At 45.3% G+C, this 19969-nt stretch overlaps 20 non-coding genes across 20 annotated transcripts; all 20 read right to left on the reverse strand.

The window, feature by feature from the left end:
* Positions 1 to 818: 818 nt before the first annotated feature.
* Positions 819 to 933, reverse strand: LOC146775470 (U5 spliceosomal RNA). The gene has a single exon (XR_014973342.1). It is a non-coding gene; the product is annotated as a U5 spliceosomal RNA (small nuclear RNA).
* Positions 934 to 1785: 852 nt separating this feature from the next.
* Positions 1786 to 1900, reverse strand: LOC146775471 (U5 spliceosomal RNA). Its single transcript, XR_014973343.1, has one exon. It is a non-coding gene; the product is annotated as a U5 spliceosomal RNA (small nuclear RNA).
* Positions 1901 to 2752: 852 nt separating this feature from the next.
* Positions 2753 to 2867, reverse strand: LOC146775472 (U5 spliceosomal RNA). Its single transcript, XR_014973344.1, has one exon. It is a non-coding gene; the product is annotated as a U5 spliceosomal RNA (small nuclear RNA).
* An 865-nt stretch (positions 2868 to 3732) lies between these two features.
* LOC146775473 (U5 spliceosomal RNA) lies at positions 3733 to 3847 on the reverse strand. The gene has a single exon (XR_014973345.1). It is a non-coding gene; the product is annotated as a U5 spliceosomal RNA (small nuclear RNA).
* An 865-nt stretch (positions 3848 to 4712) lies between these two features.
* Positions 4713 to 4827, reverse strand: LOC146775474 (U5 spliceosomal RNA). The gene has a single exon (XR_014973928.1). It is a non-coding gene; the product is annotated as a U5 spliceosomal RNA (small nuclear RNA).
* Positions 4828 to 5679: 852 nt separating this feature from the next.
* Positions 5680 to 5794, reverse strand: LOC146775475 (U5 spliceosomal RNA). Its single transcript, XR_014973346.1, has one exon. It is a non-coding gene; the product is annotated as a U5 spliceosomal RNA (small nuclear RNA).
* Positions 5795 to 6659: 865 nt separating this feature from the next.
* Positions 6660 to 6774, reverse strand: LOC146775476 (U5 spliceosomal RNA). Its single transcript, XR_014973348.1, has one exon. It is a non-coding gene; the product is annotated as a U5 spliceosomal RNA (small nuclear RNA).
* Positions 6775 to 7626: 852 nt separating this feature from the next.
* On the reverse strand, positions 7627 to 7741 carry LOC146775477 (U5 spliceosomal RNA). Its single transcript, XR_014973929.1, has one exon. It is a non-coding gene; the product is annotated as a U5 spliceosomal RNA (small nuclear RNA).
* Positions 7742 to 8593: 852 nt separating this feature from the next.
* Positions 8594 to 8708, reverse strand: LOC146775478 (U5 spliceosomal RNA). Its single transcript, XR_014973349.1, has one exon. It is a non-coding gene; the product is annotated as a U5 spliceosomal RNA (small nuclear RNA).
* Positions 8709 to 9560: 852 nt separating this feature from the next.
* Positions 9561 to 9675, reverse strand: LOC146775479 (U5 spliceosomal RNA). Its single transcript, XR_014973350.1, has one exon. It is a non-coding gene; the product is annotated as a U5 spliceosomal RNA (small nuclear RNA).
* An 865-nt stretch (positions 9676 to 10540) lies between these two features.
* On the reverse strand, positions 10541 to 10655 carry LOC146775480 (U5 spliceosomal RNA). The gene has a single exon (XR_014973351.1). It is a non-coding gene; the product is annotated as a U5 spliceosomal RNA (small nuclear RNA).
* Positions 10656 to 11520: 865 nt separating this feature from the next.
* On the reverse strand, positions 11521 to 11635 carry LOC146775481 (U5 spliceosomal RNA). The gene has a single exon (XR_014973352.1). It is a non-coding gene; the product is annotated as a U5 spliceosomal RNA (small nuclear RNA).
* An 852-nt stretch (positions 11636 to 12487) lies between these two features.
* On the reverse strand, positions 12488 to 12602 carry LOC146775482 (U5 spliceosomal RNA). Its single transcript, XR_014973930.1, has one exon. It is a non-coding gene; the product is annotated as a U5 spliceosomal RNA (small nuclear RNA).
* An 852-nt stretch (positions 12603 to 13454) lies between these two features.
* Positions 13455 to 13569, reverse strand: LOC146775483 (U5 spliceosomal RNA). The gene has a single exon (XR_014973354.1). It is a non-coding gene; the product is annotated as a U5 spliceosomal RNA (small nuclear RNA).
* Positions 13570 to 14421: 852 nt separating this feature from the next.
* Positions 14422 to 14536, reverse strand: LOC146775484 (U5 spliceosomal RNA). The gene has a single exon (XR_014973355.1). It is a non-coding gene; the product is annotated as a U5 spliceosomal RNA (small nuclear RNA).
* Positions 14537 to 15388: 852 nt separating this feature from the next.
* On the reverse strand, positions 15389 to 15503 carry LOC146775485 (U5 spliceosomal RNA). The gene has a single exon (XR_014973356.1). It is a non-coding gene; the product is annotated as a U5 spliceosomal RNA (small nuclear RNA).
* An 852-nt stretch (positions 15504 to 16355) lies between these two features.
* On the reverse strand, positions 16356 to 16470 carry LOC146775486 (U5 spliceosomal RNA). The gene has a single exon (XR_014973357.1). It is a non-coding gene; the product is annotated as a U5 spliceosomal RNA (small nuclear RNA).
* Positions 16471 to 17335: 865 nt separating this feature from the next.
* On the reverse strand, positions 17336 to 17450 carry LOC146775487 (U5 spliceosomal RNA). The gene has a single exon (XR_014973358.1). It is a non-coding gene; the product is annotated as a U5 spliceosomal RNA (small nuclear RNA).
* An 852-nt stretch (positions 17451 to 18302) lies between these two features.
* Positions 18303 to 18417, reverse strand: LOC146775488 (U5 spliceosomal RNA). The gene has a single exon (XR_014973360.1). It is a non-coding gene; the product is annotated as a U5 spliceosomal RNA (small nuclear RNA).
* An 852-nt stretch (positions 18418 to 19269) lies between these two features.
* Positions 19270 to 19384, reverse strand: LOC146775489 (U5 spliceosomal RNA). Its single transcript, XR_014973361.1, has one exon. It is a non-coding gene; the product is annotated as a U5 spliceosomal RNA (small nuclear RNA).
* Positions 19385 to 19969: the final 585 nt, after the last annotated feature.

The following is a 19969-nucleotide window of genomic DNA, read 5'->3' on the forward strand; positions in this document are numbered from 1 at the left end:
CATCAAAGACCCTGTCATTGCGAGGGTGAGGACCTGAAAGGTATTTTCAGGCTCTAAGAAAGAGGGCGAGAACCAGGCCGGTGGGCAAAACAGGCCAACATTTCAAAGTCTCTGCTCAAGGTACAAAAAGGTGGACTGTTCACATGTGTATGTCTGGGAATATGCAAATTTCTTTTGTACTCACCTCAGCTCATTAGGAGTTGTCGGGGCTGCTGGGGAAGGGGAACAGGAAATGTGAATCAGGCTTTTAGTTAAGTGGCACTGTAGGCCTTTTGTCCCCTAGCCATTTTACGCTTTCAACACGCTCTACACATAGCCATGCACCGTATGTGCCTTTTTCACACGTACTTTCATTAAACCTGAATATAGAAGGATATATCTGTCTAGGCTGGAGACACGTGAAACAAGTCTGACGTGCCCCTTCAAGTCTACCTGAGAGGAAGCTGACTCAGGATTGGCGATCTCTCAGGGCACCTCTAACGGGCACAAATAACGGGCAAGCCCTATGAAAAGCACAGCATGAGTCTTGGTCCCACCTTTAAAAAGGAGGGTGACCTCTGGGATCTGGCAGCAGGATCTTTGGGAGATAAGAAAATATACTGCCTGCGATCGTGAAGTTTCAAGTCAGTCAAGAAAAGCAATCTCATGCACTGCACAAGCTCTTTCCCATGAGGCACCTCTCCTGCACTCTGTTTATGCAAATGAGCAAGCAGAGAGCTCAGGAATAAAACACCAAACTCATGTCCCCCAAAAAAGCAGCAGACAATTGCTGGATATTCCCCAACTTCTAATGCTTTTCTTTTAAACAAATGATAAACAGCCTCACCTGTGGCAAGGCTTAAAAAAATTGAATAAACTCTTAAATGTTCCTCTCCACGGAAATCTTTAGTAAAAGGCGAAAGATTTTTTCGTTTTGAAGAGAAACCAGAGTAAGTGACAATATAGCTCTCTAGGGTAAGTGGCGGCACATCAAAGACCCTGTCATTGCGAGGGTGAGGACCTGAAAGGTATTTTCAGGCTCTAAGAAAGAGGGCGAGAACCAGGCCGGTGGGCAAAACAGGCCAACATTTCAAAGTCTCTGCTCAAGGTACAAAAAGGTGGACTGTTCACATGTGTATGTCTGGGAATATGCAAATTTCTTTTGTACTCACCTCAGCTCATTAGGAGTTGTCGGGGCTGCTGGGGAAGGGGAACAGGAAATGTGAATCAGGCTTTTAGTTAAGTGGCACTGTAGGCCTTTTGTCCCCTAGCCATTTTACGCTTTCAACACGCTCTACACATAGCCATGCACCGTATGTGCCTTTTTCACACGTACTTTCATTAAACCTGAATATAGAAGGATATATCTGTCTAGGCTGGAGACACGTGAAACAAGTCTGACGTGCCCCTTCAAGTCTACCTGAGAGGAAGCTGACTCAGGATTGGCGACCTCTCAGGGCACCTCTAACGGGCACAAATAACGGGCAAGCCCTATGAAAAGCACAGCATGAGTCTTGGTCCCACCTTTAAAAAGGAGGGTGACCTCTGGGATCTGGCAGCAGGATCTTTGGGAGATAAGAAAATATACTGCCTGCGATCGTGAAGTTTCAAGTCAGTCAAGAAAAGCAATCTCATGCACTGCACAAGCTCTTTCCCATGAGGCACCTCTCCTGCACTCTGTTTATGCAAATGAGCAAGCAGAGAGCTCAGGAATAAAACACCAAACTCATGTCCCCCAAAAAAGCAGCAGACAATTGCTGGATATTCCCCAACTTCTAATGCTTTTCTTTTAAACAAATGATAAACAGCCTCACCTGTGGCAAGGCTTAAAAAAATTGAATAAACTCTTAAATGTTCCTCTCCACGGAAATCTTTAGTAAAAGGCGAAAGATTTTTTCGTTTTGAAGAGAAACCAGAGTAAGTGACAATATAGCTCTCTAGGGTAAGTGGCGGCACATCAAAGACCCTGTCATTGCGAGGGTGAGGACCTGAAAGGTATTTTCAGGCTCTAAGAAAGAGGGCGAGAACCAGGCCGGTGGGCAAAACAGGCCAACATTTCAAAGTCTCTGCTCAAGGTACAAAAAGGTGGACTGTTCACATGTGTATGTCTGGGAATATGCAAATTTCTTTTGTACTCACCTCAGCTCATTAGGAGTTGTCGGGGCTGCTGGGGAAGGGGAACAGCAAATGTGAATCAGGCTTTTAGTTAAGTGGCACTGTAGGCCTTTTGTCCCCTAGCCATTTTACGCTTTCAACACGCTCTACACATAGCCATGCACCGTATGTGCCTTTTTCACACGTACTTTCATTAAACCTGAATATAGAAGGATATATCTGTCTAGGCTGGAGACACGTGAAACAAGTCTGACGTGCCCCTTCAAGTCTACCTGAGAGGAAGCTGACTCAGGATTGGCGACCTCTCAGGGCACCTCGAACGGGCACAAATAACGGGCAAGCCCTATGAAAAGCACAGCATGAGTCTTGGTCCCACCTTTAAAAAGGAGGGTGACCTCTGGGATCTGGCAGCAGGATCTTTGGGAGATAAGAAAATATACTGCCTGCGATCGTGAAGTTTCAAGTCAGTCAAGAAAAGCAATCTCATGCACTGCACAAGCTCTTTCCCATGAGGCACCTCTCCTGCACTCTGTTTATGCAAATGAGCAAGCAGAGACCTCAGGAATAAAACACCAAACTCATGTCCCCCAAAAAAGCAGCAGACAATTGCTGGATATTCCCCAACTTCTAATGCTTTTCTTTTAAACAAATGATAAACAGCCTCACCTGTGGCAAGGCTTAAAAAAATTGAATAAACTCTTAAATGTTCCTCTCCACGGAAATCTTTAGTAAAAGGCGAAAGATTTTTTCGTTTTGAAGAGAAACCAGAGTAAGTGACAATATAGCTCTCTAGGGTAAGTGGCGGCACATCAAAGACCCTGTCATTGCGAGGGTGAGGACCTGAAAGGTATTTTCAGGCTCTAAGAAAGAGGGCGAGAACCAGGCCGGTGGGCAAAACAGGCCAACATTTCAAAGTCTCTGCTCAAGGTACAAAAAGGTGGACTGTTCACATGTGTATGTCTGGGAATATGCAAATTTCTTTTGTACTCACCTCAGCTCATTAGGAGTTGTCGGGGCTGCTGGGGAAGGGGAACAGCAAATGTGAATCAGGCTTTTAGTTAAGTGGCACTGTAGGCCTTTTGTCCCCTAGCCATTTTACGCTTTCAACACGCTCTACACATAGCCATGCACCGTATGTGCCTTTTTCACACGTACTTTCATTAAACCTGAATATAGAAGGATATATCTGTCTAGGCTGGAGACACGTGAAACAAGTCTGACGTGCCCCTTCAAGTCTACCTGAGAGGAAGCTGACTCAGGATTGGCGACCTCTCAGGGCACCTCTAACGGGCACAAATAACGGGCACAAATAACGGGCAAGCTCTATGAAAAGCACAGCATGAGTCTTGGTCCCACCTTTAAAAAGGAGGGTGACCTCTGGGATCTGGCAGCAGGATCTTTGGGAGATAAGAAAATATACTGCCTGCGATCGTGAAGTTTCAAGTCAGTCAAGAAAAGCAATCTCATGCACTGCACAAGCTCTTTCCCATGAGGCACCTCTCCTGCACTCTGTTTATGCAAATGAGCAAGCAGAGAGCTCAGGAATAAAACACCAAACTCATGTCCCCCAAAAAAGCAGCAGACAATTGCTGGATATTCCCCAACTTCTAATGCTTTTCTTTTAAACAAATGATAAACAGCCTCACCTGTGGCAAGGCTTAAAAAAATTGAATAAACTCTTAAATGTTCCTCTCCACGGAAATCTTTAGTAAAAGGCGAAAGATTTTTTCGTTTTGAAGAGAAACCAGAGTAAGTGACAATATAGCTCTCTAGGGTAAGTGGCGGCACATCAAAGACCCTGTCATTGCGAGGGTGAGGACCTGAAAGGTATTTTCAGGCTCTAAGAAAGAGGGCGAGAACCAGGCCGGTGGGCAAAACAGGCCAACATTTCAAAGTCTCTGCTCAAGGTACAAAAAGGTGGACTGTTCACATGTGTATGTCTGGGAATATGCAAATTTCTTTTGTACTCACCTCAGCTCATTAGGAGTTGTCGGGGCTGCTGGGGAAGGGGAACAGCAAATGTGAATCAGGCTTTTAGTTAAGTGGCACTGTAGGCCTTTTGTCCCCTAGCCATTTTACGCTTTCAACACGCTCTACACATAGCCATGCACCGTATGTGCCTTTTTCACACGTACTTTCATTAAACCTGAATATAGAAGGATATATCTGTCTAGGCTGGAGACACGTGAAACAAGTCTGACGTGCCCCTTCAAGTCTACCTGAGAGGAAGCTGACTCAGGATTGGCGACCTCTCAGGGCACCTCTAACGGGCACAAATAACGGGCACAAATAACGGGCAAGCTCTATGAAAAGCACAGCATGAGTCTTGGTCCCACCTTTAAAAAGGAGGGTGACCTCTGGGATCTGGCAGCAGGATCTTTGGGAGATAAGAAAATATACTGCCTGCGATCGTGAAGTTTCAAGTCAGTCAAGAAAAGCAATCTCATGCACTGCACAAGCTCTTTCCCATGAGGCACCTCTCCTGCACTCTGTTTATGCAAATGAGCAAGCAGAGCGCTCAGGAATAAAACACCAAACTCATGTCCCCCAAAAAAGCAGCAGACAATTGCTGGATATTCCCCAACTTCTAATGCTTTTCTTTTAAACAAATGATAAACAGCCTCACCTGTGGCAAGGCTTAAAAAAATTGAATAAACTCTTAAATGTTCCTCTCCACGGAAATCTTTAGTAAAAGGCAAAAGATTTTTTCATTTTGAAGAGAAACCAGAGTAAGTGACAATATAGCTCTCTAGGGTAAGTGGCGGCACATCAAAGACCCTGTCATTGCGAGGGTGAGGACCTGAAAGGTATTTGCAGGCTCTAAGAAAGAGGGCGAGAACCAGGCCGGTGGGCAAAACAGGCCAACATTTCAAAGTCTCTGCTCAAGGTACAAAAAGGTGGACTGTTCACATGTGTATGTCTGGGAATATGCAAATTTCTTTTGTACTCACCTCAGCTCATTAGGAGTTGTCGGGGCTGCTGGGGAAGGGGAACAGGAAATGTGAATCAGGCTTTTAGTTAAGTGGCACTGTAGGCCTTTTGTCCCCTAGCCATTTTACGCTTTTAACACGCTCTACACATAGCCATGCACCGTATGTGCCTTTTTCACACGTACTTTCATTAAACCTGAATATAGAAGGATATATCTGTCTAGGCTGGAGACACGTGAAACAAGTCTGACGTGCCCCTTCAAGTCTACCTGAGAGGAAGCTGACTCAGGATTGGCGACCTCTCAGGGCACCTCGAACGGGCACAAATAACGGGCAAGCCCTATGAAAAGCACAGCATGAGTCTTGGTCCCACCTTTAAAAAGGAGGGTGACCTCTGGGATCTGGCAGCAGGATCTTTGGGAGATAAGAAAATATACTGCCTGCGATCGTGAAGTTTCAAGTCAGTCAAGAAAAGCAATCTCATGCACTGCACAAGCTCTTTCCCATGAGGCACCTCTCCTGCACTCTGTTTATGCAAATGAGCAAGCAGAGAGCTCAGGAATAAAACACCAAACTCATGTCCCCCAAAAAAGCAGCAGACAATTGCTGGATATTCCCCAACTTCTAATGCTTTTCTTTTAAACAAATGATAAACAGCCTCACCTGTGGCAAGGCTTAAAAAAATTGAATAAACTCTTAAATGTTCCTCTCCACGGAAATCTTTAGTAAAAGGCGAAAGATTTTTTCGTTTTGAAGAGAAACCAGAGTAAGTGACAATATAGCTCTCTAGGGTAAGTGGCGGCACATCAAAGACCCTGTCATTGCGAGGGTGAGGACCTGAAAGGTATTTTCAGGCTCTAAGAAAGAGGGCGAGAACCAGGCCGGTGGGCAAAACAGGCCAACATTTCAAAGTCTCTGCTCAAGGTACAAAAAGGTGGACTGTTCACATGTGTATGTCTGGGAATATGCAAATTTCTTTTGTACTCACCTCAGCTCATTAGGAGTTGTCGGGGCTGCTGGGGAAGGGGAACAGCAAATGTGAATCAGGCTTTTAGTTAAGTGGCACTGTAGGCCTTTTGTCCCCTAGCCATTTTACGCTTTCAACACGCTCTACACATAGCCATGCACCGTATGTGCCTTTTTCACACGTACTTTCATTAAACCTGAATATAGAAGGATATATCTGTCTAGGCTGGAGACACGTGAAACAAGTCTGACGTGCCCCTTCAAGTCTACCTGAGAGGAAGCTGACTCAGGATTGGCGACCTCTCAGGGCACCTCGAACGGGCACAAATAACGGGCACAAATAACGGGCAAGCTCTATGAAAAGCACAGCATGAGTCTTGGTCCCACCTTTAAAAAGGAGGGTGACCTCTGGGATCTGGCAGCAGGATCTTTGGGAGATAAGAAAATATACTGCCTGCGATCATGAAGTTTCAAGTCAGTCAAGAAAAGCAATCTCATGCACTGCACAAGCTCTTTCCCATGAGGCACCTCTCCTGCACTCTGTTTATGCAAATGAGCAAGCAGAGAGCTCAGGAATAAAACACCAAACTCATGTCCCCCAAAAAAGCAGCAGACAATTGCTGGATATTCCCCAACTTCTAATGCTTTTCTTTTAAACAAATGATAAACAGCCTCACCTGTGGCAAGGCTTAAAAAAATTGAATAAACTCTTAAATGTTCCTCTCCACGGAAATCTTTAGTAAAAGGCGAAAGATTTTTTCGTTTTGAAGAGAAACCAGAGTAAGTGACAATATAGCTCTCTAGGGTAAGTGGCGGCACATCAAAGACCCTGTCATTGCGAGGGTGAGGACCTGAAAGGTATTTTCAGGCTCTAAGAAAGAGGGCGAGAACCAGGCCGGTGGGCAAAACAGGCCAACATTTCAAAGTCTCTGCTCAAGGTACAAAAAGGTGGACTGTTCACATGTGTATGTCTGGGAATATGCAAATTTCTTTTGTACTCACCTCAGCTCATTAGGAGTTGTCGGGGCTGCTGGGGAAGGGGAACAGCAAATGTGAATCAGGCTTTTAGTTAAGTGGCACTGTAGGCCTTTTGTCCCCTAGCCATTTTACGCTTTCAACACGCTCTACACATAGCCATGCACCGTATGTGCCTTTTTCACACGTACTTTCATTAAACCTGAATATAGAAGGATATATCTGTCTAGGCTGGAGACACGTGAAACAAGTCTGACGTGCCCCTTCAAGTCTACCTGAGAGGAAGCTGACTCAGGATTGGCGACCTCTCAGGGCACCTCTAACGGGCACAAATAACGGGCAAGCCCTATGAAAAGCACAGCATGAGTCTTGGTCCCACCTTTAAAAAGGAGGGTGACCTCTGGGATCTGGCAGCAGGATCTTTGGGAGATAAGAAAATATACTGCCTGCGATCGTGAAGTTTCAAGTCAGTCAAGAAAAGCAATCTCATGCACTGCACAAGCTCTTTCCCATGAGGCACCTCTCCTGCACTCTGTTTATGCAAATGAGCAAGCAGAGCGCTCAGGAATAAAACACCAAACTCATGTCCCCCAAAAAAGCAGCAGACAATTGCTGGATATTCCCCAACTTCTAATGCTTTTCTTTTAAACAAATGATAAACAGCCTCACCTGTGGCAAGGCTTAAAAAAATTGAATAAACTCTTAAATGTTCCTCTCCACGGAAATCTTTAGTAAAAGGCAAAAGATTTTTTCATTTTGAAGAGAAACCAGAGTAAGTGACAATATAGCTCTCTAGGGTAAGTGGCGGCACATCAAAGACCCTGTCATTGCGAGGGTGAGGACCTGAAAGGTATTTGCAGGCTCTAAGAAAGAGGGCGAGAACCAGGCCGGTGGGCAAAACAGGCCAACATTTCAAAGTCTCTGCTCAAGGTACAAAAAGGTGGACTGTTCACATGTGTATGTCTGGGAATATGCAAATTTCTTTTGTACTCACCTCAGCTCATTAGGAGTTGTCGGGGCTGCTGGGGAAGGGGAACAGGAAATGTGAATCAGGCTTTTAGTTAAGTGGCACTGTAGGCCTTTTGTCCCCTAGCCATTTTACGCTTTTAACACGCTCTACACATAGCCATGCACCGTATGTGCCTTTTTCACACGTACTTTCATTAAACCTGAATATAGAAGGATATATCTGTCTAGGCTGGAGACACGTGAAACAAGTCTGACGTGCCCCTTCAAGTCTACCTGAGAGGAAGCTGACTCAGGATTGGCGACCTCTCAGGGCACCTCGAACGGGCACAAATAACGGGCAAGCCCTATGAAAAGCACAGCATGAGTCTTGGTCCCACCTTTAAAAAGGAGGGTGACCTCTGGGATCTGGCAGCAGGATCTTTGGGAGATAAGAAAATATACTGCCTGCGATCGTGAAGTTTCAAGTCAGTCAAGAAAAGCAATCTCATGCACTGCACAAGCTCTTTCCCATGAGGCACCTCTCCTGCACTCTGTTTATGCAAATGAGCAAGCAGAGAGCTCAGGAATAAAACACCAAACTTATGTCCCCCAAAAAAGCAGCAGACAATTGCTGGATATTCCCCAACTTCTAATGCTTTTCTTTTAAACAAATGATAAACAGCCTCACCTGTGGCAAGGCTTAAAAAAATTGAATAAACTCTTAAATGTTCCTCTCCACGGAAATCTTTAGTAAAAGGCGAAAGATTTTTTCGTTTTGAAGAGAAACCAGAGTAAGTGACAATATAGCTCTCTAGGGTAAGTGGCGGCACATCAAAGACCCTGTCATTGCGAGGGTGAGGACCTGAAAGGTATTTTCAGGCTCTAAGAAAGAGGGCGAGAACCAGGCCGGTGGGCAAAACAGGCCAACATTTCAAAGTCTCTGCTCAAGGTACAAAAAGGTGGACTGTTCACATGTGTATGTCTGGGAATATGCAAATTTCTTTTGTACTCACCTCAGCTCATTAGGAGTTGTCGGGGCTGCTGGGGAAGGGGAACAGGAAATGTGAATCAGGCTTTTAGTTAAGTGGCACTGTAGGCCTTTTGTCCCCTAGCCATTTTACGCTTTCAACACGCTCTACACATAGCCATGCACCGTATGTGCCTTTTTCACACGTACTTTCATTAAACCTGAATATAGAAGGATATATCTGTCTAGGCTGGAGACACGTGAAACAAGTCTGACGTGCCCCTTCAAGTCTACCTGAGAGGAAGCTGACTCAGGATTGGCGACCTCTCAGGGCACCTCTAACGGGCACAAATAACGGGCAAGCCCTATGAAAAGCACAGCATGAGTCTTGGTCCCACCTTTAAAAAGGAGGGTGACCTCTGGGATCTGGCAGCAGGATCTTTGGGAGATAAGAAAATATACTGCCTGCGATCGTGAAGTTTCAAGTCAGTCAAGAAAAGCAATCTCATGCACTGCACAAGCTCTTTCCCATGAGGCACCTCTCCTGCACTCTGTTTATGCAAATGAGCAAGCAGAGAGCTCAGGAATAAAACACCAAACTCATGTCCCCCAAAAAAGCAGCAGACAATTGCTGGATATTCCCCAACTTCTAATGCTTTTCTTTTAAACAAATGATAAACAGCCTCACCTGTGGCAAGGCTTAAAAAAATTGAATAAACTCTTAAATGTTCCTCTCCACGGAAATCTTTAGTAAAAGGCGAAAGATTTTTTCGTTTTGAAGAGAAACCAGAGTAAGTGACAATATAGCTCTCTAGGGTAAGTGGCGGCACATCAAAGACCCTGTCATTGCGAGGGTGAGGACCTGAAAGGTATTTTCAGGCTCTAAGAAAGAGGGCGAGAACCAGGCCGGTGGGCAAAACAGGCCAACATTTCAAAGTCTCTGCTCAAGGTACAAAAAGGTGGACTGTTCACATGTGTATGTCTGGGAATATGCAAATTTCTTTTGTACTCACCTCAGCTCATTAGGAGTTGTCGGGGCTGCTGGGGAAGGGGAACAGCAAATGTGAATCAGGCTTTTAGTTAAGTGGCACTGTAGGCCTTTTGTCCCCTAGCCATTTTACGCTTTCAACACGCTCTACACATAGCCATGCACCGTATGTGCCTTTTTCACACGTACTTTCATTAAACCTGAATATAGAAGGATATATCTGTCTAGGCTGGAGACACGTGAAACAAGTCTGACGTGCCCCTTCAAGTCTACCTGAGAGGAAGCTGACTCAGGATTGGCGACCTCTCAGGGCACCTCTAACGGGCACAAATAACGGGCACAAATAACGGGCAAGCTCTATGAAAAGCACAGCATGAGTCTTGGTCCCACCTTTAAAAAGGAGGGTGACCTCTGGGATCTGGCAGCAGGATCTTTGGGAGATAAGAAAATATACTGCCTGCGATCGTGAAGTTTCAAGTCAGTCAAGAAAAGCAATCTCATGCACTGCACAAGCTCTTTCCCATGAGGCACCTCTCCTGCACTCTGTTTATGCAAATGAGCAAGCAGAGAGCTCAGGAATAAAACACCAAACTCATGTCCCCCAAAAAAGCAGCAGACAATTGCTGGATATTCCCCAACTTCTAATGCTTTTCTTTTAAACAAATGATAAACAGCCTCACCTGTGGCAAGGCTTAAAAAAATTGAATAAACTCTTAAATGTTCCTCTCCACGGAAATCTTTAGTAAAAGGCGAAAGATTTTTTCGTTTTGAAGAGAAACCAGAGTAAGTGACAATATAGCTCTCTAGGGTAAGTGGCGGCACATCAAAGACCCTGTCATTGCGAGGGTGAGGACCTGAAAGGTATTTTCAGGCTCTAAGAAAGAGGGCGAGAACCAGGCCGGTGGGCAAAACAGGCCAACATTTCAAAGTCTCTGCTCAAGGTACAAAAAGGTGGACTGTTCACATGTGTATGTCTGGGAATATGCAAATTTCTTTTGTACTCACCTCAGCTCATTAGGAGTTGTCGGGGCTGCTGGGGAAGGGGAACAGCAAATGTGAATCAGGCTTTTAGTTAAGTGGCACTGTAGGCCTTTTGTCCCCTAGCCATTTTACGCTTTCAACACGCTCTACACATAGCCATGCACCGTATGTGCCTTTTTCACACGTACTTTCATTAAACCTGAATATAGAAGGATATATCTGTCTAGGCTGGAGACACGTGAAACAAGTCTGACGTGCCCCTTCAAGTCTACCTGAGAGGAAGCTGACTCAGGATTGGCGACCTCTCAGGGCACCTCTAACGGGCACAAATAACGGGCACAAATAACGGGCAAGCTCTATGAAAAGCACAGCATGAGTCTTGGTCCCACCTTTAAAAAGGAGGGTGACCTCTGGGATCTGGCAGCAGGATCTTTGGGAGATAAGAAAATATACTGCCTGCGATCATGAAGTTTCAAGTCAGTCAAGAAAAGCAATCTCATGCACTGCACAAGCTCTTTCCCATGAGGCACCTCTCCTGCACTCTGTTTATGCAAATGAGCAAGCAGAGAGCTCAGGAATAAAACACCAAACTCATGTCCCCCAAAAAAGCAGCAGACAATTGCTGGATATTCCCCAACTTCTAATGCTTTTCTTTTAAACAAATGATAAACAGCCTCACCTGTGGCAAGGCTTAAAAAAATTGAATAAACTCTTAAATGTTCCTCTCCACGGAAATCTTTAGTAAAAGGCGAAAGATTTTTTCGTTTTGAAGAGAAACCAGAGTAAGTGACAATATAGCTCTCTAGGGTAAGTGGCGGCACATCAAAGACCCTGTCATTGCGAGGGTGAGGACCTGAAAGGTATTTTCAGGCTCTAAGAAAGAGGGCGAGAACCAGGCCGGTGGGCAAAACAGGCCAACATTTCAAAGTCTCTGCTCAAGGTACAAAAAGGTGGACTGTTCACATGTGTATGTCTGGGAATATGCAAATTTCTTTTGTACTCACCTCAGCTCATTAGGAGTTGTCGGGGCTGCTGGGGAAGGGGAACAGCAAATGTGAATCAGGCTTTTAGTTAAGTGGCACTGTAGGCCTTTTGTCCCCTAGCCATTTTACGCTTTCAACACGCTCTACACATAGCCATGCACCGTATGTGCCTTTTTCACACGTACTTTCATTAAACCTGAATATAGAAGGATATATCTGTCTAGGCTGGAGACACGTGAAACAAGTCTGACGTGCCCCTTCAAGTCTACCTGAGAGGAAGCTGACTCAGGATTGGCGACCTCTCAGGGCACCTCTAACGGGCACAAATAACGGGCAAGCCCTATGAAAAGCACAGCATGAGTCTTGGTCCCACCTTTAAAAAGGAGGGTGACCTCTGGGATCTGGCAGCAGGATCTTTGGGAGATAAGAAAATATACTGCCTGCGATCGTGAAGTTTCAAGTCAGTCAAGAAAAGCAATCTCATGCACTGCACAAGCTCTTTCCCATGAGGCACCTCTCCTGCACTCTGTTTATGCAAATGAGCAAGCAGAGCGCTCAGGAATAAAACACCAAACTCATGTCCCCCAAAAAAGCAGCAGACAATTGCTGGATATTCCCCAACTTCTAATGCTTTTCTTTTAAACAAATGATAAACAGCCTCACCTGTGGCAAGGCTTAAAAAAATTGAATAAACTCTTAAATGTTCCTCTCCACGGAAATCTTTAGTAAAAGGCAAAAGATTTTTTCATTTTGAAGAGAAACCAGAGTAAGTGACAATATAGCTCTCTAGGGTAAGTGGCGGCACATCAAAGACCCTGTCATTGCGAGGGTGAGGACCTGAAAGGTATTTGCAGGCTCTAAGAAAGAGGGCGAGAACCAGGCCGGTGGGCAAAACAGGCCAACATTTCAAAGTCTCTGCTCAAGGTACAAAAAGGTGGACTGTTCACATGTGTATGTCTGGGAATATGCAAATTTCTTTTGTACTCACCTCAGCTCATTAGGAGTTGTCGGGGCTGCTGGGGAAGGGGAACAGCAAATGTGAATCAGGCTTTTAGTTAAGTGGCACTGTAGGCCTTTTGTCCCCTAGCCATTTTACGCTTTCAACACGCTCTACACATAGCCATGCACCGTATGTGCCTTTTTCACACGTACTTTCATTAAACCTGAATATAGAAGGATATATCTGTCTAGGCTGGAGACACGTGAAACAAGTCTGACGTGCCCCTTCAAGTCTACCTGAGAGGAAGCTGACTCAGGATTGGCGACCTCTCAGGGCACCTCGAACGGGCACAAATAACGGGCAAGCCCTATGAAAAGCACAGCATGAGTCTTGGTCCCACCTTTAAAAAGGAGGGTGACCTCTGGGATCTGGCAGCAGGATCTTTGGGAGATAAGAAAATATACTGCCTGCGATCGTGAAGTTTCAAGTCAGTCAAGAAAAGCAATCTCATGCACTGCACAAGCTCTTTCCCATGAGGCACCTCTCCTGCACTCTGTTTATGCAAATGAGCAAGCAGAGACCTCAGGAATAAAACACCAAACTCATGTCCCCCAAAAAAGCAGCAGACAATTGCTGGATATTCCCCAACTTCTAATGCTTTTCTTTTAAACAAATGATAAACAGCCTCACCTGTGGCAAGGCTTAAAAAAATTGAATAAACTCTTAAATGTTCCTCTCCACGGAAATCTTTAGTAAAAGGCGAAAGATTTTTTCGTTTTGAAGAGAAACCAGAGTAAGTGACAATATAGCTCTCTAGGGTAAGTGGCGGCACATCAAAGACCCTGTCATTGCGAGGGTGAGGACCTGAAAGGTATTTTCAGGCTCTAAGAAAGAGGGCGAGAACCAGGCCGGTGGGCAAAACAGGCCAACATTTCAAAGTCTCTGCTCAAGGTACAAAAAGGTGGACTGTTCACATGTGTATGTCTGGGAATATGCAAATTTCTTTTGTACTCACCTCAGCTCATTAGGAGTTGTCGGGGCTGCTGGGGAAGGGGAACAGCAAATGTGAATCAGGCTTTTAGTTAAGTGGCACTGTAGGCCTTTTGTCCCCTAGCCATTTTACGCTTTCAACACGCTCTACACATAGCCATGCACCGTATGTGCCTTTTTCACACGTACTTTCATTAAACCTGAATATAGAAGGATATATCTGTCTAGGCTGGAGACACGTGAAACAAGTCTGACGTGCCCCTTCAAGTCTACCTGAGAGGAAGCTGACTCAGGATTGGCGACCTCTCAGGGCACCTCTAACGGGCACAAATAACGGGCAAGCCCTATGAAAAGCACAGCATGAGTCTTGGTCCCACCTTTAAAAAGGAGGGTGACCTCTGGGATCTGGCAGCAGGATCTTTGGGAGATAAGAAAATATACTGCCTGCGATCGTGAAGTTTCAAGTCAGTCAAGAAAAGCAATCTCATGCACTGCACAAGCTCTTTCCCATGAGGCACCTCTCCTGCACTCTGTTTATGCAAATGAGCAAGCAGAGAGCTCAGGAATAAAACACCAAACTCATGTCCCCCAAAAAAGCAGCAGACAATTGCTGGATATTCCCCAACTTCTAATGCTTTTCTTTTAAACAAATGATAAACAGCCTCACCTGTGGCAAGGCTTAAAAAAATTGAATAAACTCTTAAATGTTCCTCTCCACGGAAATCTTTAGTAAAAGGCGAAAGATTTTTTCGTTTTGAAGAGAAACCAGAGTAAGTGACAATATAGCTCTCTAGGGTAAGTGGCGGCACATCAAAGACCCTGTCATTGCGAGGGTGAGGACCTGAAAGGTATTTTCAGGCTCTAAGAAAGAGGGCGAGAACCAGGCCGGTGGGCAAAACAGGCCAACATTTCAAAGTCTCTGCTCAAGGTACAAAAAGGTGGACTGTTCACATGTGTATGTCTGGGAATATGCAAATTTCTTTTGTACTCACCTCAGCTCATTAGGAGTTGTCGGGGCTGCTGGGGAAGGGGAACAGGAAATGTGAATCAGGCTTTTAGTTAAGTGGCACCGTAGGCCTTTTGTCCCCTAGCCATTTTACGCTTTCAACACGCTCTACACATAGCCATGCACCGTATGTGCCTTTTTCACACGTACTTTCATTAAACCTGAATATAGAAGGATATATCTGTCTAGGCTGGAGACACGTGAAACAAGTCTGACGTGCCCCTTCAAGTCTACCTGAGAGGAAGCTGACTCAGGATTGGCGACCTCTCAGGGCACCTCTAACGGGCACAAATAACGGGCAAGCCCTATGAAAAGCACAGCATGAGTCTTGGTCCCACCTTTAAAAAGGAGGGTGACCTCTGGGATCTGGCAGCAGGATCTTTGGGAGATAAGAAAATATACTGCCTGCGATCGTGAAGTTTCAAGTCAGTCAAGAAAAGCAATCTCATGCACTGCACAAGCTCTTTCCCATGAGGCACCTCTCCTGCACTCTGTTTATGCAAATGAGCAAGCAGAGAGCTCAGGAATAAAACACCAAACTCATGTCCCCCAAAAAAGCAGCAGACAATTGCTGGATATTCCCCAACTTCTAATGCTTTTCTTTTAAACAAATGATAAACAGCCTCACCTGTGGCAAGGCTTAAAAAAATTGAATAAACTCTTAAATGTTCCTCTCCACGGAAATCTTTAGTAAAAGGCGAAAGATTTTTTCGTTTTGAAGAGAAACCAGAGTAAGTGACAATATAGCTCTCTAGGGTAAGTGGCGGCACATCAAAGACCCTGTCATTGCGAGGGTGAGGACCTGAAAGGTATTTTCAGGCTCTAAGAAAGAGGGCGAGAACCAGGCCGGTGGGCAAAACAGGCCAACATTTCAAAGTCTCTGCTCAAGGTACAAAAAGGTGGACTGTTCACATGTGTATGTCTGGGAATATGCAAATTTCTTTTGTACTCACCTCAGCTCATTAGGAGTTGTCGGGGCTGCTGGGGAAGGGGAACAGCAAATGTGAATCAGGCTTTTAGTTAAGTGGCACTGTAGGCCTTTTGTCCCCTAGCCATTTTACGCTTTCAACACGCTCTACACATAGCCATGCACCGTATGTGCCTTTTTCACACGTACTTTCATTAAACCTGAATATAGAAGGATATATCTGTCTAGGCTGGAGACACGTGAAACAAGTCTGACGTGCCCCTTCAAGTCTACCTGAGAGGAAGCTGACTCAGGATTGGCGACCTCTCAGGGCACCTCGAACGGGCACAAATAACGGGCAAGCCCTATGAAAAGCACAGCATGAGTCTTGGTCCCACCTTTAAAAAGGAGGGTGACCTCTGGGATCTGGCAGCAGGATCTTTGGGAGATAAGAAAATATACTGCCTGCGATCGTGAAGTTTCAAGTCAGTCAAGAAAAGCAATCTCATGCACTGCACAAGCTCTTTCCCATGAGGCACCTCTCCTGCACTCTGTTTATGCAAATGAGCAAGCAGAGACCTCAGGAATAAAACACCAAACTCATGTCCCCCAAAAAAGCAGCAGACAATTGCTGGATATTCCCCAACTTCTAATGCTTTTCTTTTAAACAAATGATAAACAGCCTCACCTGTGGCAAGGCTTAAAAAAATTGAATAAACTCTTAAATGTTCCTCTCCACGGAAATCTTTAGTAAAAGGCGAAAGATTTTTTCGTTTTGAAGAGAAACCAGAGTAAGTGACAATATAGCTCTCTAGGGTAAGTGGCGGCACATCAAAGACCCTGTCATTGCGAGGGTGAGGACCTGAAAGGTATTTTCAGGCTCTAAGAAAGAGGGCGAGAACCAGGCCGGTGGGCAAAACAGGCCAACATTTCAAAGTCTCTGCTCAAGGTACAAAAAGGTGGACTGTTCACATGTGTATGTCTGGGAATATGCAAATTTCTTTTGTACTCACCTCAGCTCATTAGGAGTTGTCGGGGCTGCTGGGGAAGGGGAACAGCAAATGTGAATCAGGCTTTTAGTTAAGTGGCACTGTAGGCCTTTTGTCCCCTAGCCATTTTACGCTTTCAACACGCTCTACACATAGCCATGCACCGTATGTGCCTTTTTCACACGTACTTTCATTAAACCTGAATATAGAAGGATATATCTGTCTAGGCTGGAGACACGTGAAACAAGTCTGACGTGCCCCTTCAAGTCTACCTGAGAGGAAGCTGACTCAGGATTGGCGACCTCTCAGGGCACCTCTAACGGGCACAAATAACGGGCACAAATAACGGGCAAGCTCTATGAAAAGCACAGCATGAGTCTTGGTCCCACCTTTAAAAAGGAGGGTGACCTCTGGGATCTGGCAGCAGGATCTTTGGGAGATAAGAAAATATACTGCCTGCGATCGTGAAGTTTCAAGTCAGTCAAGAAAAGCAATCTCATGCACTGCACAAGCTCTTTCCCATGAGGCACCTCTCCTGCACTCTGTTTATGCAAATGAGCAAGCAGAGAGCTCAGGAATAAAACACCAAACTCATGTCCCCCAAAAAAGCAGCAGACAATTGCTGGATATTCCCCAACTTCTAATGCTTTTCTTTTAAACAAATGATAAACAGCCTCACCTGTGGCAAGGCTTAAAAAAATTGAATAAACTCTTAAATGTTCCTCTCCACGGAAATCTTTAGTAAAAGGCGAAAGATTTTTTCGTTTTGAAGAGAAACCAGAGTAAGTGACAATATAGCTCTCTAGGGTAAGTGGCGGCACATCAAAGACCCTGTCATTGCGAGGGTGAGGACCTGAAAGGTATTTTCAGGCTCTAAGAAAGAGGGCGAGAACCAGGCCGGTGGGCAAAACAGGCCAACATTTCAAAGTCTCTGCTCAAGGTACAAAAAGGTGGACTGTTCACATGTGTATGTCTGGGAATATGCAAATTTCTTTTGTACTCACCTCAGCTCATTAGGAGTTGTCGGGGCTGCTGGGGAAGGGGAACAGCAAATGTGAATCAGGCTTTTAGTTAAGTGGCACTGTAGGCCTTTTGTCCCCTAGCCATTTTACGCTTTCAACACGCTCTACACATAGCCATGCACCGTATGTGCCTTTTTCACACGTACTTTCATTAAACCTGAATATAGAAGGATATATCTGTCTAGGCTGGAGACACGTGAAACAAGTCTGACGTGCCCCTTCAAGTCTACCTGAGAGGAAGCTGACTCAGGATTGGCGACCTCTCAGGGCACCTCTAACGGGCACAAATAACGGGCAAGCCCTATGAAAAGCACAGCATGAGTCTTGGTCCCACCTTTAAAAAGGAGGGTGACCTCTGGGATCTGGCAGCAGGATCTTTGGGAGATAAGAAAATATACTGCCTGCGATCGTGAAGTTTCAAGTCAGTCAAGAAAAGCAATCTCATGCACTGCACAAGCTCTTTCCCATGAGGCACCTCTCCTGCACTCTGTTTATGCAAATGAGCAAGCAGAGCGCTCAGGAATAAAACACCAAACTCATGTCCCCCAAAAAAGCAGCAGACAATTGCTGGATATTCCCCAACTTCTAATGCTTTTCTTTTAAACAAATGATAAACAGCCTCACCTGTGGCAAGGCTTAAAAAAATTGAATAAACTCTTAAATGTTCCTCTCCACGGAAATCTTTAGTAAAAGGCGAAAGATTTTTTCGTTTTGAAGAGAAACCAGAGTAAGTGACAATATAGCTCTCTAGGGTAAGTGGCGGCACATCAAAGACCCTGTCATTGCGAGGGTGAGGACCTGAAAGGTATTTTCAGGCTCTAAGAAAGAGGGCGAGAACCAGGCCGGTGGGCAAAACAGGCCAACATTTCAAAGTCTCTGCTCAAGGTACAAAAAGGTGGACTGTTCACATGTGTATGTCTGGGAATATGCAAATTTCTTTTGTACTCACCTCAGCTCATTAGGAGTTGTCGGGGCTGCTGGGGAAGGGGAACAGCAAATGTGAATCAGGCTTTTAGTTAAGTGGCACTGTAGGCCTTTTGTCCCCTAGCCATTTTACGCTTTCAACACGCTCTACACATAGCCATGCACCGTATGTGCCTTTTTCACACGTACTTTCATTAAACCTGAATATAGAAGGATATATCTGTCTAGGCTGGAGACACGTGAAACAAGTCTGACGTGCCCCTTCAAGTCTACCTGAGAGGAAGCTGACTCAGGATTGGGGACCTCTCAGGGCACCTCGAACGGGCACAAATAACGGGCAAGCCCTATGAAAAGCACAGCATGAGTCTTGGTCCCACCTTTAAAAAGGAGGGTGACCTCTGGGATCTGGCAGCAGGATCTTTGGGAGATAAGAAAATATACTGCCTGCGATCGTGAAGTTTCAAGTCAGTCAAGAAAAGCAATCTCATGCACTGCACAAGCTCTTTCCCATGAGGCACCTCTCCTGCACTCTGTTTATGCAAATGAGCAAGCAGAGAGCTCAGGAATAAAACACCAAACTCATGTCCCCCAAAAAAGCAGCAGGCAATTGCTGGATATTCCCCAACTTCTAATGCTTTTCTTTTAAACAAATGATAAACAGCCTCACCTGTGGCAAGGCTTAAAAAAATTGAATAAACTCTTAAATGTTCCTCTCCACGGAAATCTTTAGTAAAAGGCGAAAGATTTTTTCGTTTTGAAGAGAAACCAGAGTAAGTGACAATATAGCTCTCTAGGGTAAGTGGCGGCACATCAAAGACCCTGTCATTGCGAGGGTGAGGACCTGAAAGGTATTTTCAGGCTCTAAGAAAGAGGGCGAGAACCAGGCCGGTGGGCAAAACAGGCCAACATTTCAAAGTCTCTGCTCAAGGTACAAAAAGGTGGACTGTTCACATGTGTATGTCTGGGAATATGCAAATTTCTTTTGTACTCACCTCAGCTCATTAGGAGTTGTCGGGGCTGCTGGGGAAGGGGAACAGGAAATGTGAATCAGGCTTTTAGTTAAGTGGCACTGTAGGCCTTTTGTCCCCTAGCCATTTTACGCTTTCAACACGCTCTACACATAGCCATGCACCGTATGTGCCTTTTTCACACGTACTTTCATTAAACCTGAATATAGAAGGATATATCTGTCTAGGCTGGAGACACGTGAAACAAGTCTGACGTGCCCCTTCAAGTCTACCTGAGAGGAAGCTGACTCAGGATTGGCGACCTCTCAGGGCACCTCGAACGGGCAAGCCCTATGAAAAGCACAGCATGAGTCTTGGTCCCACCTTTAAAAAGGAGGGTGACCTCTGGGAT

Source organism: Triturus cristatus, chromosome 12, assembly GCF_964204655.1.
Source record: "Triturus cristatus chromosome 12, aTriCri1.1, whole genome shotgun sequence".
NCBI lineage: Eukaryota > Metazoa > Chordata > Amphibia > Caudata > Salamandridae > Triturus > Triturus cristatus.